The sequence below is a fragment of the Balaenoptera physalus genome (assembly GCF_965194825.1).
Source record: "Balaenoptera physalus genome assembly, chromosome: 12".
Taxonomy (NCBI): Eukaryota; Metazoa; Chordata; class Mammalia; order Artiodactyla; family Balaenopteridae; genus Balaenoptera; species Balaenoptera physalus.
Window position 1 is genome coordinate 29,518,748 of NC_138897.1, and position 17,490 is coordinate 29,536,237.

The 17,490-nt window shown below is 41.9% G+C and overlaps 1 protein-coding gene across 5 annotated transcripts in view; it reads right to left on the bottom strand.

The window, feature by feature from the left end:
• SETBP1 (SET binding protein 1) overlaps window positions 1-17,490 on the bottom strand; it is a 407,558-nt gene that overhangs the window by 246,854 nt on the left and 143,214 nt on the right. The gene's annotated exons all lie outside the window — the stretch shown is intronic.

A 17,490-nucleotide genomic window follows, 5' to 3' on the forward strand; every position in this document is an offset into this window, starting at 1 on the left:
ATAAAACTTAGTTCTACAATGTAAGTGTACAATCAGGAAAAAGCTACATGTAAAAGCTACAAAATGTGGTTTTAATATATACTGTCCCCCGTGCCCTGAGTCTTTATCAGTCTCAGTTTGCATTATATTGCCAAGATCATTATGCAAAACTGTTGTCACAGAAAAAATACAAGATTCCTGTCCTTGCCTTAGAGAGCTCACAGTGTAGTTAAAAAGTGAAAACTAACACACTTGAAACAGTTGTGTGTCCAGTTGTGTACTGGCTGCCTAGAACTTACTGTGAGTGGTAATGGAATCCCCAGATGAAAGCTGTCAGTTCAGGCTGAGTAAAGTGCAAATAGGAGTTAGACATAAAAAGATGGGAAGACATGGCTGAGGTGGCAAGGAGGAAGGAAATTGAGTCTTCCCACCATAAGGCACTACATAAGGCACCACTACCAGAAGAGACGTTTCCTGTCATAAGCACAGATCTATGGTGGAAAAACAAAACTCAGTGGGAAGACATAGACTTGTTTTAAGCATGTTTAGAGTTTAGTCATTACTAGTAGTCACATAGGTGGGAAAATCCCAACACACTGGGATACGAACACCTTTAGATCAGCAGTTCCCAAACTTTTTGGCACCAGCGAGCGGTTTTGCGGAAGACATTTTTTCCAGGGATCGGGGCGGGTGGGGGGGCTGGTTTCGGGATGATTCAAGTGCATTACATTTATTGTGCACTTTATTTCTATTATTATTACACTGTTTTATATATATATATATATATATAATGCAGAACCAGTGGGAGCCCTGAGCTTGTTTTCCTGCAATTAGATGGTCCCATCTGGGGGTGATGGGAGACAGTGACACCTGAAGTATGTTGCTTATGTCCAGTCTACTCCATAAGATGCAGCTTAATTGTCACTTGGCACTCACTGATAGGGCTTTGATATGAGTCTGCGAGCAATTGATTTATTATGGTCTCTGTGCAGTCAAACCTCTCTGCTACTGATCATCTGTATTTGCAGCCCCTCCCCAGTGCTAGCTAGCATCACCACCTCAGCTCCACCTCAGATCATCAGGCATTAGATTTTCATAAGGAGCGTGCAACCTAGATCCCTCGTATGCGCAGTTCACAGTAGGGTTCGCACTCCTATGAGAATCTAATGCCACTGCTGATCTGACAGGAGGCGGAGCTCAGGCGGTAATGCGAGCAGTGGGGAGTGGCTGTAAATATAGATGAAGCTTTGCTCGCTTGCCTGCTGCTCACCTCCTGCTGAGCGGCTTGGTTCCTAACAGGCCACAGACCGGTACAGGTCAGTGGCCTGGAGGTTGGGCACCCCTACTTTAGATAGATACACAGAGATCACTGTGATATCAATGATATCAGAGAGAAAGACTGAGAGAGAAACAGAGACAGAGACAGAGAGGGAGAACTTAGAATTAACCTTTCCCCAAAAGAGAGCAGAAGGAGACAGTGTTACATGGACGACTCAGACATGATGCATTAGCAAGGGACAAGCTTTTGTGTTCACTCCTGCTAGAAAATGCCAATGGCGGAAGACAGATTCACAGGCTTTAAGAAAAAACAAAAGCAGTATCTGAAAGGTATCCATAAGGGAAAATAATTTAAAACAATAAATGAGGTTCTCTTGCTTTTCTCACAGGTAGATCAGTTTTCCTTCCACATTTTAATTTTTCTCCTTAGTTCCCTAATGTGGCATTTCCCTCACTTCGCATTCTGCACTTGTGGACATGTGCACAGATGTGATACTTTGGAATAATGGAAATGTCAAGAAGTGTGTAATGGGGCAAAGAGGAAAGGAAGGTCTGAGGTGTGACTTCGAGACTCCCCAGCATTTTCAGGCCAAGCATGGAGGACCTGCCAGCCTTTCCCTCTGACATCTAGTTCAGACATTTACAATTTAGTGTAGAGGAATGAGGCTGTAGAAGCTGGTTCCCCTCCCATGATAGGCTGCTTTAGCTGGTTGATCTTAACAAGTGGAGTAAGTGTTTGGTTATCTCATTTGTTGAAAGAGACAGTCAGTCTCTTTTGGACTCCCAAACCCTGGATGTTCTAACCCTACAGTATCAGAGCTGAGCTCAGGGCCTTGCTGAGGCTGTGGGGAAACCCAGAAGAAGACAGCTTATACCTTCAGGTAACAGGCAGTCTAGCTCAGAAGAAAAAGTAAATGCCTGAAATAAAGAAAGAACAATTCAACAGACCATGTAAATGCATACTGAGTGGTAAGAACAACAGAACATGATAAAAGTTAAAGAAAGGATATGTCCAGGGTTGCGGCCCCTCTGGAGAAGTCCAAAATGACCTTGTGGGGGGCGTGGATTTGAGCAAGAAATTGAAGAACTGGTAGGCTGTGAGATGGGAAAGAGGAGGAGTAAGCACACAGGCATGCCTGCACCCCCGACCCCACACACATCCCTACTCCCATATACATGCACACATACAGAGCCACAGTCATCCCCATGAGTCCCTGGCAGCTGTTAGACACACAAAGCAAGTCAACCCCTCAGGTCATGGCTGGGAGGCACTGAACACGTTCCTCTACCCAAGTGTCCAACGTCAACTTTTAGTATGCTGAAAATACTCCTATCAATGTATTATTTCATTCCTTGAGGTCTTGAGGGATTTTTCTCTTCAAAGTCTTCCTATACTTAAAATCCCTGGAGAGAGGAAATTTCCTATATTAGCTGTCCTCAGACTTCAGCTCTGGGAGCAGACAGCTGACATCTTAGGAGAAGACAGTGTCTAGGAGTTAAAGCTCACACAGCGCTTCCTCCAGGGACAGCCAGGACCGTAGAGTAGCCTTGTGCTGAAGGCCCACCAGAGAAATTTCCAATCATTAGTTTTGTCTCACTGTACAGTATTTCCCCAGGAAAAGAAAGCCAGGCAGATGGATCAGCGGCAAGACCTGGAGAAGATCAGGCTTCTGCACAGGCCACATAAGAACACCCCACAATAAGACTCCCCGTGTCAGAGATCACCGCCCCATGCTTAGCTCAGTTTTTCCACTTGTAAAGAAGAAGGTTGGATTCAATAGTCCCCAAGGTCCCTTCTAATACTCAAATTCCATGTTTCTGTGTTTGGGACAAGTTGAATCATAGTATGGGCTTCTACTTTCCTAACATTGGCTAGAACTTCAGATCCTCTCACAGGCCATGAGAGTTACAAAAATACTTTGAGATCCATTAGTAAAAACATTAGTTTTTCCAAGGTACCCATTAAAATGGGGGGAAAATCCCAGACACAAAAACCAGTCCATACAAAATAAGTTAGCCACAGGATTGCTTTTAAGTAGCTCTCTTACCCCATTTTACAGGTAATGCTCTGTCAGAATATTCTTCCCAGGGCTCTCCACTGACTCTACAGTTCAATTTACAAAAATTCACTTCATACAACTCTTGGGGGAAATATCTATTGCTTGAAATGAGGTACACTTGTTTTGAAGCAGAGTATATTCCACAATAAGGAATTCAAAACATTTTGGTTGATAACATCCTGATACCAAGATGGCCCAAGCCAACTTATTTATTCTCCCCTTTCTTACCCACAACATGCTGCCTCACAGACTCACATGAACATGTGCTCACTACACCCCTCACTCAGGCAAGTGAGGTTTATCCATTCAATTCTATACCAGCTTGGTCCATTTTCTTTGTTTCAAGTGTCCCTACTTCTTCAAAATGGTACATATCTGGACAACTGGTTTGCCATGAGGTGAAGAAAACAATCTACTTATCCCAGATTCTAACTTTTTTCTTTTCCTGAGTAATTGATTAGCCAAAGAATGTTGCTTCGAAAAGAAAAGGGAGAAAAAATTGTTCCAATAACATGTTGTCATTTTCCCACATACCTCTCTGTCATTTTCCAACAAACCATGAGAAGAAATCACTACTTAAGGAAAATACATATACAACTGTCTCAATCTATGAAGAGTTTTCTGCCTGAAAACAGTATATCATGCCTAGGATATGGGGAGGCTCCTTTTAATGAATATACTCTATTTAGACATGGATAAGGAGGAGTTAATAGAGAAAAATAAAAGAAGGTAAAGAATGAGAGAAAGATAGGGCAAAGAGGTGAGGAGGAAAGAATAAGACAGAGAAGAAGGCAACATAAAGAGAATTTAAGAATGTTACTAAAAAATTGTCCAACTCCTTGTCTTTACTATTGAGGAAAGTGAGACCTACAGTATGAGGGGGAGGGAGGGGCAGAAATTGGAGTGTTGGAGAAGAAACAGGAAAAGAAAGAGTAATCAGAGAGAAGAGAATGGAGGAGAAGGAAGGAGAGTCTGAGTCTGGAAGCAGCATCTGTAGAGACACAGTCTAAGAAGCCTGCACCCTCAGGGGCACCCCCGCCCGGGCTCAGATGAAGTCCTGTGAACAGGAGCACCAGCTATATTTAGTTCCAATGTAACTTCAGCCACTAGTATTCATTCCACTGGGGCAGCTGCGGCACAGTCCTGAGGAGACATTTTACTACCCACCCTGGAACAGCCGTGTCAAGGGCCTGGCCCTTTGTAGCCACAGAATCCATTGTGTTTATATACAAGAGAGCAGCATTTTGAACATAACTGATAGGACTGCACCAGGAAAGTGTTTTTAGAAGCCCAAAGTCATGACTCCTGTTTCTGAATGATGTCTCTTACCCCATCCCCTGTAGGCAAATACCAGCCCTTACCTTTTGTGGTGTTCTCTCCTAAGAACTTCCCTGATCTTCTGGTCCTCACTTCAACTCCACAGAGGGCTCTGTGCTTTGGAAGAATACTCTTTGGTATCTACTCAAGCACCCCCAGACCCAGCTGACCCATAGAAATACCTGAAGGTTTCCTCTGATGCCAGGGGAACATGGCAGACTTCTACTAAAAAAAAGGTTTGGCTATTAAAGGGTTGTCAGGTTACCAACCTGAACACCCTATGCAAGAAATGAAAACCCTGGCACCACATGGGAGAAGTACTAAGACTGGGAACAGTTTAGAAAATCAACAGTGCTCAACCTGAATATTAAATAATTATGAGTCACTGTTCTGGGTAAGGTATCCTAGTTGAATTCTGTGGGACAAAAATCACACATAAGCATTCCCTTCACTCTCAAGAAGATTCAGTTATAATGCATGTCTAACAACAATCACAGAAGGTGGCTCAGGGAATAGATGAATGGGCTCCAGAAAAATGCTGAGGAGAGAAGAGGCAGTTGGAATCTGGGAAGGCTGAGAAGATTTTTCAGAAGAGGAGGCTCCTTTCTCCAAAAATGAATAGGCTATTAATAAGCAGGAGGAGAACATTCCAGTTGGGGGAGATAAAATAAGCAAATATGTTCCTCATTCTTTGGTTGTGTATAGTCAGATGCTTTTGCAAAACTAAAGTTCCCAATCCTGTGCCTTAACAAATATCAGTAGATTCTCCATAATTAATTCTTGGAACAAAAGCCATGCGCACAAAGGTTTTTGCCGATAAGCAACCTCCTTATCTACAAACCAGAAGCCAAAAGTCCCTCTCCCATGAAACAAGACTAGGAAAGGTAAGCAAAAACTAGCATAGAGAAAACCTTGGAAGAATGATTGTCTGTGCTGCAGAAAAAAAATACAGGACAAGTGACATTGACAGGGAAAAATGATGGCAATGCTTGCCCTGGTCTGAACTTGAAAAGAAGAATCCCTAGAAGATGGTGCACGCCAATCATTCCTTCCTGGCGGAGCAGAGGAAGTGAGGAGGCAAGGGCCAGGTGGGGTAAGGAGCTTACTTTAGCCAGAGTTCACCTACTAGCTGTCTAATTCATTTAACCCAGACTGGACTGAAGGAAGGACTGAGAGAAGAACATTCTCTTTAGGGTATGAAATGGGTTATTTCCAGTCCAGATGGTTCCCCACAAATACATTAATGACTTTATAGGCATGTCTGCCTGGAAAGGTAACAGTTTAGCAACGACACTTGGTAAATGCTCCTTTTGGATTCTGTGTAAATTGAATAGAAGACCAAAGAGCTATTAAAAAGTAGGCTTTAAATTACTCCTTTTCCCACACCTCATTTTTTTTAGATGGCAAGATCAATAAACAAGCCTAATATTTGGTTTAAAAGAAAAAATAGAATACATCCAAACCTTGAGCAGCACTTGAACATGAATGGCCCCAGTGCTGAGAAACACAGGGACACGTGCGCACACATACACACACACACCCCTCATTGGCGGCAAAATCAAGACTTCTGCTGCTGAGCACGGCTATGCAATGACAGGTCTGTGTCACAGTTCACCTGGACAAATCCCCAAATGTAGTCATATACCTGTCAAGAAATCTTGTTCTTCTGCCTCCATAACATCTCCCAAACCTGATACTTTCTACCTAGACCCCCATCCCCATCCTCTACGCAAACCACCACAACAGCTTCATAATTCATTTCTGACTCCCTTCCATCCCTTCTTCACAGAACTTCCAGAAAAATCCCTTTACAAACAAATCTATTTTTGTCATATCCCTACTTAGCCCCTTAATGGCTCCCATCGTTTCTATGCTAGAGACCCCGGGAATCTTTCTCCTGTCAACAGGGGCTGGTGCAGCTGACCCCTCCCTTTCCAGCCTCATCTCTGCCCCCCATCCCTGGTCACTCCATCTGCACTGCACATCCCACTGCACTGACCTCCTTCCAGATCCTCAGCACTGCCTAAGCCACCCTACTCCCTCTCAGCACCTTAACACAGAACCTTCTCTTTGCCTTCCAGACCTTCACAGCAATTTTGCTTCAGAGTCCTTATCATGTTTGAAATTGTTTATTTACATCTTGATTGTTTGATGGATGCCTATCACCAATAGGGTTGTGAAGATCAAATCATAGATGAGTATGGAAATCTTTAAAGAACTGTAAACAGGATCCCAGTGTAAATCATAGCTTTTCCATTGCTACTTTTAAATAACTCCCTGCCCTCAAAACAAAAGGTAAATGAAACAGTAGTGGTGTCACTTTCCCCAGACATCACAAGTAAATGACTTCCAAAAGTAGGCTCCTTTTTATGTAGGGCTAAGACAATAACAGGCATAACTTGGTGAATGATTAGCCTTGGGATCTAATGGCAGCAAACAGAAATCCAATTCCCTAGGGCCAGTGAAGCCACAAACACCAGCCTGAGTTTTGACAATCTCCCTGGTACTGGAACACGTCCCCTGGGCCTGGCACACCTGGTTCCAAAGGTGCCAGCAGCCAAAGGATAGTAAATATTAACTGTGGTAGAAATAATTAGTCAGTTGTGGATGGCTTTCCACAGTTTGCAAGGTACTGACCTGAAAGGGAGCTGAAAGGAATGAAGATTGGGGTAACTTGCCCACTGGGCTGGCCATCCCACAAGTGCCTCTCCAGGTTCACTCCCCATCTCCTCTAACCTTTCTCTCTACCAGTGACCCTGACCTCTATGGGCTGCAAATAAAGTTCCTTCACCCTCTGGCTTCAGCCAAGGAGGGGCACCAGCAGGAGGTCACAGGAAGGGAGCTGAGTGAGGTCAGGAGCACTGCTCTCCCAGCCTCCTCCCTGCTGGGTCCCCCAGGCTGTGTTAGCCAAAGGCCACAGCTCCTATCACATATTCCCCCAACATGACTTCCTTGTGCTCTCTAGTTTACTCCCCATCCCCAACATGCCCATACATTCAGGGAACTGATCCTTCCCGTTTCAAGTCAAGGGTGATCATAGCTCTCCTGGGCTATTACTATTCCTGGGATACTCCAGCAACCTTTGTGGTTTCCCTACACCCAGCTCAGTCTTGCAGGTGGAGAGACTTCACTGCAAGAAGCATACATATGAGCAAATAAGCTGAGTATGAGGAAGTAAGGAGTGTGCTCCATGAGTGCCTGCATTTCTGTGATCTGTGGTGGCTGTGCGACCAGAAGTCAGGAAAGGCCTCCCTAAGAAACTGATGCTTGGGCTGACATCAAAACCAGGAAAGTTTGGGTGGGACACTGGTAGGAGGTTAGTGGAGGGAGCAGGAGAATCCCACGCAGAGGGAACAACCTGTTCCAAGGTCCTGTCACACCTTCTTTCCCTCGACACTTGCTGACTCTTACAAAAAGGTTCTTAGCCCTTTATTTCACATTTGGTTATTTAAGTTTTTGTGGGGAACACACTTTGCCATTTTAAATGAATGCACAAATATGAAATGTTGATGATAATAATCATGTTAATAAAAATCCTCTAGTATACATAAAAGCTTCTTGGCAGCCCAGAGTTTGTCCACAGCACCTAGCACATTGGCAAATATACATACAGTTGAAGTCCAATAAACATATTTCAATGGACTGAATGTTTGTGGTCTCTCAAAATTCATACACTGAAAACCCTAACCTCCAATGTGATGGCATAAGGAGGTGGGGCCTTTGGGAGGTGATTAGGTTATGAGGGTGCAGCCCTCATAAATGGGATTAGTGCCCTTACTATAAAAGGGACCCCAGAGAGCTCTCTTGCTCCCTTCCATCATGTGAGAATACAACAAAAAGACGCAGTCTGCAACCTGGGAGAGGGCCCTCCCAGAACTTGACCTTGCTAGCACCCTGATCTCAGACTTCTAGCCTTCAGACCTATCAGAAACAAATTTCTGTTTTAAGCCACCCAGCCTACAATATTTTGCTATAGCAGTTCAAACTAAGACACATTTGCAACTGACTGATTGGTTGACTGACTGAGGAGGAAAATCCAGCAGAGACCTAGCACTGCCTGTCACTGAAGGTGGGTGTATAAAATGCAGGTGAGCTGACTTCTAGCTAAGTTGCAGGTTGACCTTGGACAAATTACACTTATCTTCAGATAACGTTTCCTCAGGTCTCAGGTCCTAGGATGGGAGATAAGCAAGAGTTATTTTGGTCCCTGGTATGCCTCAGAGAAGAACTGGGACACAAGTAGTGACCTCCATTCAGGGGGTAACATGTTAAATTCAGCCTCACATGTGGGGTTTCATGCTGCCCAGTTCCCACAAATTGGAGGTTTCCCCAGAACCCACAGTTACCATTGTTGAAAGGCCCAATGCCTGAAAAATGATGCATTTTCTGCTAAAGGAAAAGTGATATTTTATTCTATTTTTTTAATTTAATTTTATTTTTTTATACAGCAGGTTCTTATTAGTTATCTATTTTATATATACTACTGCATATATGTCAATCCCAATCTCTCAGTTCATCCCACCACCACCCGCCTGCTTTCACCCCTTGGTGTCCATATGTTTGTTCTCTACATCTGTGTCTCTATTTCTGCCTTGCAAACTGGTTCATATGTACCATTTTTCTAGATTCCACATATATGCGTTAATATATATTTGTTTTTCTCTTTCTTACTTCACTCTGTATGACAGTCTCTAGGTCCATCCAAATCTCTACAAAAGACCCAGTTTTGTTCCTTTTTATGGCTGAGTTATATTCCATTGTATATATACACTACATCTTTATCCATTTGTCTGTCGATGGACAATTACGTTGCTTCCATGACCTGGCTATTGGATATAGTGCTGCAATGAACATTGGGGTGCATGTGTCTTTGAATTATGGTTTTCTCTGGGTATATGCCCAGTAGTGGGATTGCTGGGTCATATGGTAATTGTTCTTAGTTTTTTAAGGAACCTCCATACTGTTCTCCATAGTGGCTGTATCAATTTCCATTCCCACCAATAGTACAAAAGGGTTCCCTTTTCTCCACATCCTCTCCAGCATCTGTTGTTTCTAGATTTTCTGATGATGCCCATCCTAACAGGTGTGAGGTGATACCTTATTGTAGTTTTGATTTGCATTTCTCTACTAATTAGTGATGTTGAGAAGCATGCGCCTCTTGGCCATCTGTATGTCTTCTTTGGAGAAATGTCTATTTAGGTCTTCTGCCCATTTTTTGATTGGGTTGTTTGTTTTTAAAATACTGAGCTGCATGAGCTGTTTACATATTTTGGAGATTAATCCTTTCTCCGTTGATTCATTTGCAAATATTTTCTCCCATTCTGAGGGTTGTCTTTTCCTCTTGTTTATGGTTTCCTTTGCTGTGCAAAAGCTTTGAAGTTTCATTAGGTCCCATTTGTTTATTTTTGTTTTTATTTCCATTACTCTAGGAGGTGGGTCAAAAAAGATCTTGCCGTGATTTATGTCAAAGAGTGTTCTTCCTATATTTTCCTCTAAGAGTTTTATAGTGTCTGGTCTTACATTTAGGTCTTTAATCCATTTTGAGTTTATTTTTGTGTATGGTGCTGTTAGGGAGTGCTCTAAGTTCATTCTTTTACATGTAGCTGTCCAGTTTTCCCAGCACCAGTTATTGAAGGGACTGTCTTTTCTCCACTGTATATCCTTGCCTCCTGTGTCATAGATTAGTTGACCATAGGTGCGTGGGGTTTATCTCTGTGCTTTCTATACTGTTCCATTGATCTATATTTCTCTTTATGTGCCAATACCATATTTTCTTGATTACTGTAGCTTTGTAGTATAGTCTGAAGTCAAGGTGTCTGATTCCTCCAGCTCTGTTTTTTTCCCTCAAAATTGCTTTGGCTATTCGGGTTCTTTTGTGTCTCCATACAAATTTTAAGATTTTTTTCTTCTAATTCTGTAAAAAAAATGCCATTGGTAATTAGATAGGGATTGCATTGAATCTGTAGATTGCTTTGGGTAGTACAGTCATTTTCACAATATTGATTCTTCCAATCCAAGAACATGGTATATCTCTCCACCTGTTTGTGTCATCTTTGATTTTTTCATCAGTGTCTTATTGTTCTCTGAGTACAGGTCTTTCATCTTCTTAGGTAGGTTTATTCCTATGTATTTTATTCTTTTTGTTGCAATGGTGAATGGGATTGTTTCCTTAATTTCTCTTTTTAATCTTTCATTGTTAGTGTATAGGAATGCAACAGATTTCTAGATCAATTTTATATCCTGCACTTTATCAAATTCATTGATGAGCCCTAGTAGTTTTCTGGTGGCATCTTTAGGATTCTCTATGTATAGTACCATGTCATCTGCAAACAGTGACAGTTTTACTTCTTCTTTTGCAATTTGTACACCTTTTATTTCTTTTCCTTCTCTGATTGCTGTGGCTAGGATTTCCAAAACTATGTTGAATAAGAGTGGTGAGAGTGGACATCCTTGTCTTCTTCCTGATCTTAGAGGAAATGCTTTCAGTTCTTCACCAATGAGAATAATGTTTGCTGTGAGTTTGTCATATATGTTGAGGTAGGTTCCATCTATGCCCACTTTCTGGAGGGTTTTTATCATAAATGGGTGTTGAATTTTGTCAAAACCTTTTTCTGCATCTATTGAGATGATCATATTGGTTTTTATTCTTCAGTTTGTTAATATGGTATATCACACTGATTTGCACATATTGAAGAATCCTTGCACTCCTGGGATAAATCCCACTTGATCATGGTGTATGATCCTTTTAATGTGTTTTTGGATTCTGTTTGCTAGTATTTTGTTGAGGAATCTTGCATCTATATTCATCAGTGATATTGGTCTGTCAGTTTCTTTTTTTGTAGTATCTTTGTCAGGTTTTGGTATCAGGATGATAGTGGCCTCATAGAATGAGTTTGGGAGTGTGGGTGTTAGCTCTTCTCTAAATGTTTGTTAGAATTCACTTGTGAAGCCATCTGGTCCTGGACTTTTGTTTGTTGGAAGATTTTTAATCACAGTTTCAATTTCATTACTTCTCATTGGTCTGTTCATATTTTCTATTTCTTCCTGGTTCAGTCTTGGAAGGTTATACCTTTCTAAGAATTTGTCCTTTTCTTCCAGGTTGTCCATTTTATTGGCATAGAGTTGCTTGTAGTAGTGTCTTATGATGCTTTGTATTTCTGCGGTGTCCGTTGTAACTTCTCCTTTTTCACTTCTAATTTTATTGATTTGAGTCCTCTCCCTCTTTTTCTTGATGAGTCTGGGTAAAGGTTTATCAATTCTGTTTATCTTCTCAAAGAACCAGCTTTTAGTTTTATTGATCTTTGCTATTGTTTTCTTTGTTTCTGTTTCATTTATTTCTGCTCTGATCTTTATGATTTCTTTCCTTCTACTAAGTTTGGGTTTTGTTTGTTCTTCTTTCTCTAGTTCCTTTAGGTGCAATATTAGATGGTTTATTTGAGAGTTTTCTTGTTTCTTGAGGTAGGATTGTATTGCTATAAACCTCCCTCTTAGAACTGCTTTTGCTGCATCCCATAGGTTTTGGATTGTCGTGTTTTTGTTGCCATTTGTCTCTAGGTATTTTTGATTTCCTCTTTCATTTCTTCAGTGATCGCTTGGTTATTTAGTAATGTATTGTTTAGCCTCCATGTGTTTGTGCTTTTTACATTTTTTTCCCTGTAATTTATTTCTAATCTCATAGTTGTGGTCGGAGAAGATTCTTGATATGATTTCAATTTTCTTAAATTTTCCAAGGCTTCATTTGTGACCCAAGATGTGATCTATCCTGGAGAATGTTCCGTGTGCACTTGAAAAGAAAGTGTAATCTGCTGTTTTTGGATAGCATGTCCTATAAATATCAATTAAATCTATCTGGTCTATTGTGTCATTTAAAGCTTCTGTTTCCTTATTAATTTTCTGTCTGGATGATCTGTCCATTGGTGTAAGTGAGGGGTTAAAGTCCCCCATTATTATTATGTTACAGTCGATTTCCTCTTTTATAGCTGTTAGCAGTTGCCTTATTTATTGAGGTGCTCCTATGTTGGGTGCATATATATTTATGATTGTTATACCTTCTTCTTGGATTGATCCATTGATCATTATCTAGTGTCCTTCCTTGTCTCTTGTAACAGTCTTTATTTTAAAGTCTATTTTGTCTGATATGAGTATTGCTACTCCAGCTTTCTTTTGATTTCCATTTGCATGGAATATCTTTTTCCAACCTCTCACTTTCAGTCTGTATGTGTCCGTAGGTCTGAAGTGGGTCTCTTGTAGCCAGCATATATAGGGGTCTTGTTTTTGTATCCATTCAGCGAGCCTGTGTCTTTTGGTTGGAATATTTAATCCATTCTCTTTTAAGGTAATTATTGATATGTATGTTCCTATTACCATTTTCTTAATTGTTTTGGGTTTGTTTTTGTAGGTCATTTTCTTCTCCTGTGTTTCCCACTTAGAGAAGTTCCTTTAGCATTTGTTGTAGAGCTGGTTTGGTGGTGCTGAATTCTCTTAGCTTTTGCTTGTCTGTAAAGCTTTTGATTTCTCCATCGAATCTGAATTAGATCCTTGCCATGTAGAGTAATCTTGGCTGTATGTTCTTCCCTTTCATCACTTTAAATATATCGTGCCACTCCCTTCTGGCTTGTAGAGTTTCTGCTGAGAAATCAACTGTTAACCTTATGGAAGTTCCCTTGTATGTTATTTGTCATTTTTTCCTTGTTGCTTTTAATAATTTTTCTTTGCCTTTAATTTTTGTCAATTTGATTACACTGTGTCTTGGCGTGTTTCTCCTTGGGTTTATACTGCTTGGGACCCTCTGTGCTTCCTGGACTTTGGTGGCTATTTCCTTTCCCATGTTAGGGAAGTTTTCAACTATAATCTCTTCAAATATTTTCTTGGGTCCTTCTCTCTCTCTTCCCCTTCTGGGACCCCAAAATACGAATGTTGGTGCGTTTAATGTTGTCCCAGAGGTCTCTTAGGCTGTCTTCATTTCTTTTCATTCTTTTTTCTTTATTCTGTTCTGTGGCAGTGAATTCCACCATTCTGTCTTCCAGGTCACTTTTCCATTCTTCTGCCTCAGTTATTTTGCTATTGATTCCTTCTAGTGTATTTTTCATTTCAGTTATTGTATTGTTCATCTTTGTTTGTTCTTTACTTCTTCTAGGTCTTTGTTAAACATTTCTTGCATCTTCTCAATCTTTGCCTCCATTCTTTTTCTGAGGTCCTGGATCATCATCACTAGCATTATTCTGAATTCTTTTTCTGGAAGGTTGCCTATCTCCACTGCATTTAGTTTTTCCTGGGGTTTTATTTTGTTCCTTCACTTGGTACATAGTCCTCTGCCTTTTCATTTTGTCTATCTTTATGTGAATGTGGTTTTCATTCCACAGCCTGCAGAATTGTAGTTCTTCTTGCTTCTGCTGTCTGCTCTCTGGTGGATGAGGCTATTTAAGAGGCTTGTGCAAGCTTCCTGATGAGAGGGACTGGTGGTGGGTAGAGCTGGGTGTTGCTCTGTTGGGTAGAGCTCAGTAAAACTTTAATCTGCTTGTCTGCTGATGGGTGGGTTTGAGTTCCCTCCCTGTCGGTTGTTTGGCCTGAGGCGACCCAGCACTGGAGGTTACAGGCTCTTTGGTGGGGTTAATGGCAGACTCCAGACTCTGGGAGGGCTCACGCCAAGGAGTACTTCCCAGATCTTCTCCTGCTAGTGTCCTTGTCCCTGCGGTGAGCCACAGCCACCCCCCTCCTTCTGCAGGAGACCCTCCAACACTAGCAGGTAGGTCTGGTTCACTCTCCTATGGGGTCACTGCTCCTTCCTCCTGGGTCCTGATATGCACACTACTTTGTGTGTGCCCTCTAAGAGTGGAGTCTCTGTTTCGCCCAGTCCTGTCAAAGTCCTGCAATCAAATCCCACTAGCTTTCAAAGTCTGATTCTCTGGGAATTCCTCCTCCCATTGCCGGGCCCCCAGGTTAGAAAGTCTGACATGGGGCTCAGAACCTTCCCTCCAGTGGGTGGACTTCTGTGGTATAACTGCTCTCCAGTTTGCGAGTCACCCACCCAGTGGTTATGGGATTTGACTTTATTGTGATTGCGCCCCTCTTACCATCTAATTGTGGCTTCTTCTTTGTCTTTAGATGTGGGGTATCTTTTTTGGTGAGTTCCAGTGCCTTCCTGTCGATGATTGTTCAGCAGTTGGTTGTGATTCTGGTGCTCTCGCAAGAGGTAGTGAGCGCACGTCCTTCTACTCCACCATCTTCAAAAGTGATATTTTAGATTCAGCCATTTTTTCTTTTTCTTTTTTTTCTTTCTTTTCACCTGTCAGTATAAGTTTCATTCATGGCTATCTCCCTATATCTCAAAGTTATAAAGAATGCAAGAAGTAGCCAGAAAAGTCAACCTTCATTTTACAGGAAGGCATTTTATTTCACCAGATAGAAAAAGTGCAGGGCAGAGACCTCAATTCAGATCCATTACTGTAATTAACCTGAATGTGGCCTCAGAGAGACACTATCCCTCTCTGGGCTCAGTCTTCTCATCTGTAAAATGAATGGCTTGTATTAAATGATCTATGAGATCCTTGGATGTTATCAGTTTAAGCACCATTCCTTTTTTTTTTCTTTTAATTTCAGCAAATATGTCTTAAAAGTCAATATGTTCTCACCATTGTGTTATCTTGGGGGTAACATACCATCCATATCCCACAAGGGTCCTTATTTTATGCTTAATGGGCCTCCTGGGAAGGTCCTTGAATCTCTTGATAATGAACACAGCATTTGTGCTTATATGTACTTTTCCTGGAAAAAAGGGTCCATAACTTTTAGGTCCATATCTTTTAGGTCCATATATGAGTCCTACGTGCTTTTAGCAGAAAAGCATAGGTGTGAATGTGCAGACGACAGATCTCAGATGAGATGTGAATGTCTCAGATGTGTTCACCAGAGATCAATCCCAGAAGCAGATACACCCATCCAGCCACTACGTGCTGTGGGTTCAAAGGAAGACAAAACCCTGGGACCTCATATTTAGGAAGATTTTAGGAACAGGATGGCTCCTGATTTGAGATGGGATCAAGGGACGTGGAATGCTAAAGAGAAGGAGAGTTTGGGAACCCCATGCAAAAGTATACTTCTGGGTAAAATATGCTGTGTTCTCAAAGAAACAAAAAAACATGGCTGCTGTACTAATTTAGCCCTCTCTCCACTGCACCTGAGGGTCACACACTTTCTTTTTCCTGCCTGTCTTCTATTAGCACCAGCATCACAGTTCTGGGTTCAAGAGAAGAACAGGGCTTGGTTTCGTGACTGGGAGTCTGCCCCAGATAGAGCGGCTCTTTTTGCCCGGAGAAGGCTGGGAGATCCTGAGTCTGTATCTATTACTCAGTGTGGATGGGGAGGCACCACACCAGGCCACACCACAGGTGGGGACAGGGGAGTTGTTTGGGGCCTTTCCTGAGGGTGATAGAGAACAAGCCATGACAGTTCTGAGATTACTGCAAAATAGATCTCATCAATGATCTTAAGGTAAATTTGAGACATATAGTGACAGAGTGGAAGTTACACCATACACAGTTATACATGCATGTGAGAAAACATAAACATAACCATGTATAAGTTGAGGCTTAGGAATTATAACTTATAGAGTAAATGCTATTATCCAAAAGTTTAAACATATGTGAGACAACTCATAGCAAATATGCTGACATATGGCATTGAAATCAATATGTCAACACTTATAAGTAAGAAATCATCTATAAAAATAAAGTCAACCACATTTCTCTCTTTACATTTAGGCCACAAATGAGACCACAGCTGAGCATCTCTGGTTAAGCATTAACACACAACAGGACCTGCCTGTAACTCGTTCATTAAGGTGCAGTGCCCCAGCTAATTAATATATCACCGGCAGATCAAGTTCAGCGGACGATATTGAGCAAGTGCATTCCTAAGGCCTCATTTACTCCCTCTCAGGTGGGAGGAAGTCCAGAAGAAAAGGACAGGGGAGGGAAAGAGGGAGAAATGGGAGAAATTATCATTTTGCCACTGTAGAGAATCCCACAGTTTATAAAAGTGGTGTGTGTGTGTGTGTGTGTGTGTGTAGCAGGTATGTGCGTATGTGTGTTGGTCAAACCCTGAAATCGTGTCACTTGAGGAAAGGCTGAAGGAGTAACAGCTGTTCAGACAAGTAAAGACCACATGTAAGGAAGGTTATCATAACAGCATTCTGCCTTTTGTAGGACTGGAGGCTGACTGCAGGCAGAGAGGACACTGTCTTGCCTGTCAGTCACACTTCCTGGGCTTTGAATTCTTCATCTGTAATGTGAGCGGAGTGCATGAGATTCCTGGTTCTCAACTCCTCATGCAATCAGAATCACATGAAGACACTGTTAACAAATACAGATCCTGGGACCCCACCCCAGATAAGAAGCTCTTCAGGTAGGAAACAGGCATTGGTGTTTTAATAGCTCTCTGGGTCACCCTAACGCACATTCAGTCGCACTGGTCTACATCACACCCAAGTCCCCTCCAGGGTGACATTCCTGAGCCCTTCTGGCTCGAAAACTCTACTGGAATCAGTCATATATAATGCTCTCCCCACTTCCTCTGTGGCCCTGGGAGGAACCACGATCCTGAGGGACACTCAGTAGAAGAAATGTTGATACTCAACAAGAGAGTTCTCTGAAGCCAGCTGGACAGGAAGATCCGTGGAAAGAGAGCTCCATCACAGAAGAGCCGCTCCGGTCTTGGCTCAGGACCTGTTTGCTCTGTCTTTCAACACAATTTTCAGCAGCTTGGTTATGTCCTTTCCCACCCCCAGCAGATTATAAGCACAAATTGGAAGGGTGGTTTGGTGAAAGAACTGCTTATGTTTGTTAAAGAAGAACCAGCA